The sequence below is a fragment of the Poromitra crassiceps genome (assembly GCF_964638095.1).
Source record: "Poromitra crassiceps genome assembly, chromosome: 5".
Lineage (NCBI taxonomy): Eukaryota > Metazoa > Chordata > Actinopteri > Beryciformes > Melamphaidae > Poromitra > Poromitra crassiceps.
Window position 1 is genome coordinate 64459225 of NC_139642.1, and position 6217 is coordinate 64465441.

Genomic DNA, 6217 nt, shown 5'->3' on the forward strand with positions numbered 1-6217 from the left:
AGAGAGAGGGAGAGAGAGAGAGAGAGAGAGAGAGGGAGAGAGAGAGAGAGAGAGGGAGAGAGAGAGGGAGAGAGAGAGGGAGAGAGAGAGAGAGAGAGAGAGAGAGTGAGAGAGAGAGAGAGAGAGGGACAGAGAGAGAGAGAGAGAGAGAGAGAGGGAGAGAGAGAGAGAGAGAGAGAGGTGCTCTCACAGGGGCAGGGAAGGTAAGAGGGGGTGAAGCAGGGTAGACAGACAGCATGGAGGAGCAAAAGCCGTAAAAAGTTACGTAAGAACAATGAAAGCAGATGCAGGCAGGCAGCGATGAGCCAGAGCCATGTGGAGGCCAGTGCTCTACAGGATGCTGAACAGCTGTCTGTGTGTCTGTGTGTGTGTGTGTGTGTGTGTGTGTGTGTGTGTGTGTGTGTGTGTGTGTGTGTGTGTGTGTGTGTGTATGTGTGTGTGTGTGTGTGTGTGTGTGTGTGTGTGTGTGTGTGTGTGTCTGTGTGTGTGTGTGGGGGGGGGGGGGGGGGGGGGGGGGCAGGCCAGCAGGCCAGAGACATGTGGACGCTCTCAGGCAGGAGATTTTCCATCAAACAAAAGCTCAAGTCAAGGGGGCTCTCGCAGGGAGAGCTCCCCTCGCTCCCCTTCACACACACACACACACACCCACACAGACAGACACACAGACACACACACACAGAGACACACACAGACACACACACACACACACACACAGACACACAGAGACACACACACAGACAGACACACACACAGACAGACACACACACACACAGACACAGACACAGACACACAGACACACACACACACACACACAGAGCAGGGGAAAATGCTCTGGGGCTATGTGTTGGCTCAGTAAAGGCAAAGTGAATTCTAGACGTGGGCTGAGGAGCTACAACAGCAGAGTTCCTAACCTGCCACACTAAATAGGACTAATAGAGGGGAGCTGCATGGGGGGGTGTGTGTGTGTGTGTGTGTGTGTGTGTGTGTGTGTGTGTGTATGTATGTCTGTATGTGTATAGGGTTGGGTTAAAAAAAATCGATTCTCTGATTTTTAATCAATTTTTATTTGAATTCTTCCATATCGATTCATACGTCCAGAGACCGATTTTTTCTTTTCCCCGTGAACTTTAACCCCCCGGTAGTCTCGCGTCACCAGCCTCTCGTTCTTCACGCGTGCGCAACGTGATCTCTCTCAGCGAACTCAAAATATGCAACATGGCGTACGCGGGCAAAGCTCCACTGAAGGACCCACCGGCAACACTAAAGGCAGATGTCTGGAACCATTTCGCAAAAAAAAAAAAAAAAAAAAAAGAAAGACAAAAAGGAGCTTGACAAAAGCAAAGCGATTTGCAAGATCTGCCAAATGGAAGTGAAGTATTTAGGAAATACCACAAATCTCCAAAACCACGTGATGATGAGACATCACCCAGATCTGCTATCTGCAGACGAGACGTCCGGACTGAAACTAAAGAAACTGAAAGATTCATTAGAATCAGCAGCTAATTCTCCACGAGCCCTAAAGATAACAGAGGCTACCGCAACTTTCCTATACGCCCATATTCCATTGTGGAAAATGAAGGCTTCAAAAGGCTCCTGAAGGTACTCGAACCACACTACGTTATGGTGACACACAAACATCTGACTGAAAGATGAATGAAAGACTGTGTTAATATTTCACGTCTTTAAAAAAAAATTACCGATTATTAACCGAGTAAGGGGGGTCAGTTAATCGAAAGTAGAATTAACTGAAAATCCACATCCCTATCCCGTTTTTTTTTATTCCCATTTTTACCCCCCATTAGTGCTAATTTTAATTTATGTATCCTGGTTGCTGCTTCACCCTCTGCCGATCTGGGGAGAGCCGACACTGTCTCCATGCTTCCTCTGAGACATGGGCAGTTGCCAGCCGCTTCTTTTCACCTGACAGGAGAAGCTTCACCGGTAGGACATAGCACGTGGGAGGTTCACGCTATTCCAACCAGTTCCCCTCCCTCTGAACAGGCGCCCCGAACGACCAGAGGAGGCACCACATCAGCGACCAGGATATTGCAAGTTTTGGTGTGGGGTTCCTATATGAAGGAAACCCCCAGGGGGCACGGGGAGAACATACAAACTCCACACAGAAAGGCCTTTTTGACGACCCCAAAACATCCCATCCCATCCCAAACATGTATAAATCTGTGAAACAAAGCATCAAAACGAAACTGGGGTCAGCAGAGAGAGTCGGCATCACCTGTGACACCTGGACATCCGTAGCAATGGAATCGTACATGACTGTTACCTCTCACTATATAAACGATAGGTGGAGCCTCATCTCTCATGTTCAACAGACCACCGAAGTTCAAACTAGCCACCACACTATTAATTAGGGATGCACCGATTGTGATTTTCTTGGCCGGTTCCGATTTCCGATTTTTGAATAGTCTGACTTGCCCATACTAGGGATGCACACAATTAATCGAAGTTCGATTACTCGCTCGTTAAGGATTTACTCGAGCATGTGAAAAATTACTCGATCAAAACAAAACAAAAAGCAACGTGCATTCTGTCAGTAGAACGGTGTTTTCAAATCATTTTTCAATTATCCTCCAGAGGGCGCAATGATATCACTGTAACAGACTGTTCAGTGTGTATGCGAGGCTCTGTGAATGTCCCCTCAGAGTTGCCGTAGAACAGGAAGTGGGGGGGGAATCATCATGCACAAAAAACCTTGAACACTGAGTCCGATGCGTTTTATTATTATGTTCGTCATTCTATTCGCAATATGAAACAATTAGGCCTACAGTCCTCTCCTGTATACTGGAGACAGGGCTCCATCAATGCTCACATTCACCTCGCCAAGCCGGCTGTGGTGCACTGTGGCCGGGTGCTGTGGTGCACTGTGGTGCTGTGGTGCTGTGGTGCACTGTGGTGCTGTGGTGCTGTGGTGCACTGTGGCCGGGTGCTGCAGCACCAAGGGAGCAGAGAGGGAGAGATTCAGAGCCCCGCGGCGCTGTGAATGCATTTAGCGTAGGAATACATAGTTCTGCGGTTGGGAGAAAATGTAGTGCCAAATGAGAGGGCTGTTTGACGTAAAGTAAAGCGCTGAAAATTGACAAAATAGAGTGTACATGTCATGTACAGTACACTGATATTGATTTGTTTAGGTGGGCGTTCTCTTAGGTGGCTAAATTACGTTGTAGTACCTGGCCCTCACAAATACAGAGAGAAAGCCCTATAGGCTGCTACTTCAGAGTGCAGAAACTTGATTCACGTTGCACTCAGCGTCAGCTATTTACCTAGTTCATGTATGGGACTAGCTCATAGGACCCCACTTCAAACAAATCAAACTATCCCTTTAATCCCTGCTGACAGTAGGGATCTCAGCCAGAGGGAGAGGCAAACAAAGAATAGATTTAAGGAGTTATCTGTATTAAATAAGTGGATTTCACTCAATCCTTTTCACGGCCATGGCATGCTGCTGGAATTAAAAAATATTTTAGTATCAATATCCCCATTTCTACAAAAGTAAAACAATAAAATTAACTTTAAACGATGGAGTTGATATTTCAATTTCGTATTTATGCAAGGGGCAACAAATTCATTTAAGCAATCTGATTCTTAAGGTTCGTCTGACATCACGCATCCGTGATTCAGAGGGTGAACCGGACGTGAACTTTGTAAATAAACAATACACAGACGTGGTCTGAGGTTCGGTTTTTAGCCCGAATATTACAAAAAAAAAAAAATGATTCATAACAGGTCTTAAGTCATGTGATGTTATAGCAGTCGGGCACACTTAGTGACAATCAAGACAACAGTAAAACTGCAGGTTTTTGTATCGAGTTTGGCGTCGCGCAGCGCACGCATCGCGGTAGCAGAAACTCTGAGCAAACAAGTGAAACCCAAACTAGAGAGATCCCCGGAATACGGGAAAAAGACGTCTTGTGCCGTGTAGACGCTGGACTTTCCCACTAGGAATATGACGATGTCCAGAACTTTAGCGATGTAGTTGGATCCTAGACCCTCCTGACAGTGAGTATGGGTCAGGAAACCTCACGCCATTGAAAGAGTTAGTGTATGTTCACACCATACGCCAATCCCACGCCAAAGCCACGCAGTTTCAATTCAGCGTCCTTGTTAACAGGCGAGTCTGTTCACACCGGCCGCACGCCGCGCCACGCTGAAGCCACGCTGAAGCCACGCTGAAGCCACGCTGCGCCATGCCAACGCCACGCCGAACCCATAGATTCAGCTTCTGTTCTATTTTCCAAGCGCGCTGATCCTGAGCTGCCAGGCAGGCAGTCAATGCAATTTGAGAGGGGCCGGAGCAGCAGCTCTGAGCCCAGCGAAGAGGAAAAGAGACTGCTCCTGGTGTGAGCGGTTAAGCGTCAGATCAGCTAGAGCCTGCATCAAGCTTCAGTTCTGCATGGCTTTGGCATATGGTGTGTTTGGCCACTTATTCAATTCAACTTTATTCCAGACACTTAGGAAGGTCCATAGAAGAAACATAAGCATAGCACATGACAATACAATACAAAACATACACACATACAAACAACACTTGGCTTATTTGTGTAAGATAACCTGTATGTTGCTGGCAAAGCTTTAACATAATGTGGAGAAGGCATCCGGATCTTCCATATTTATATGACAGCTGAACCGCTAGCTGTCACTTTCTGCAAGCAGTTCGGCCCCGCCCACAAAATACGTAATCGCTGTTTACAAACATAAGGGCTTTATCAGCGCTGCAGAGCCCTGTAGACTGACACCAATCGTTATCCCTCACCGCGACCATAATATATAATATTGCTTGTATTTTGAAGGCATAATCGTCGCCCTTCCTGTGTTGCCCTCGCTATTAGTCGCTTATTATGGGTAACTTTTCGCAGCTACTAACGTTCGTTTGTTAGCGCTAGCAACACAACACAACACAACACAACACAACACAACACAACACAACACAAGTAGTTGACCCAATCAATGCGGAGACAACACAGCGCTGGGATGAAACAGTAAACAGCGGCATTGAGTCAATGAGTTTGACGACACGGTGGGTTTTACCTTGTGGATGAGGCCTGTGATGATAACGCTCTGTCTGTCTGTGCGGGCCTCCAGGCAGCTGACACAAAGCAGTGCTAGTCAGAGGGAGGGAGAGGGAGAGACAGCTAGCTCAGCTAGCTTAGCTCACTGCTACACCGCTTCACTCCACTCTCTCTCATCCCCCAAGCTTCAGGCTGAGGTCTGCCAGGCTACAGCCCAGGGTTCACTCAGCACTCCGCTCACTTAGCATCACGCCAAAGCGAAACTACACTTTCCAACCTACTGTTTACACTCCTTTGTGCTGCTCGCTGTCCTCCTGATGCGCTTTATTTGTGTCCCACAATGCAACGCGCATCGCTCGCTGTACTGTAAGAAACCGGAAGTCACATCAGCAGCAAACACAGCTCAGCTCATAGTGCATGAGCTGCTGATGACTAACACTTTAATGTGGTTAGACAGTATTTCTATGCTGCTCTAGACCTAATATAATGTGAACACGATGTTTTGTGTGTCATGTTTGTAGGCTGTTTATTTGTATCCTTCAAATTCTCACATCCTTCTAATGTGTTATTATTGTGTTATTATTTATTGAACATATCTTGATTAAAAAAATTGATTTTCACAATGTACATGTACATACTGTGTACACACACATATATATATATATATATATATATATATATATATATATATATATATATATATATATATATATATATATATATATATATATATATATATATATGCCTATACATTATAGGTATACATATAGAACATATAGTAGGTGGCGTTGTAGCACACACAGTGCATGTATAATCAAACTACAATTAACATTAAATAACAGACATCCCTATATACACCAAAAACATACACACCAAGAATGGCCTAATATTGCACAAATGCCCTGTGCAAAAATATTGCACCCCCCCCCCCCCCCTTCCCCAAGAAATACTTATGTTGATAATAATGATGATAAGATAGATATTGCACAGATGCCCTTTTTGGGAAAATATGTCTGGTTGTAATGCAGCCAATGTTACATCATTGATGATGTCACCTGTCACATCATTGGCTGAGTTCCCTCCACTCGCTGGTGGTTGGGGATCATCCACCATGGGCGGATCTGACTTCATTGATGCGCATTGAGTTGCATCCTCGCACATCTTCTTCTTCTAATGGCTTTCCGGCAGACTGG

At 45.8% G+C, this 6217-nt stretch overlaps 1 protein-coding gene across 1 annotated transcript in view; it reads right to left on the reverse strand.

Moving 5' to 3' along the window:
- zbtb44 (zinc finger and BTB domain containing 44) overlaps positions 1-5158 on the reverse strand; it is a gene marked incomplete at its 3' end in the record, with an annotated part of 23563 nt that extends 18405 nt beyond the window's left edge. Inside the window, exon 1 of the mRNA XM_083637884.1 lies at positions 5044-5158. The remainder of the gene's footprint in view (positions 1-5043) is intronic.
- Positions 5159-6217: the final 1059 nt, after the last annotated feature.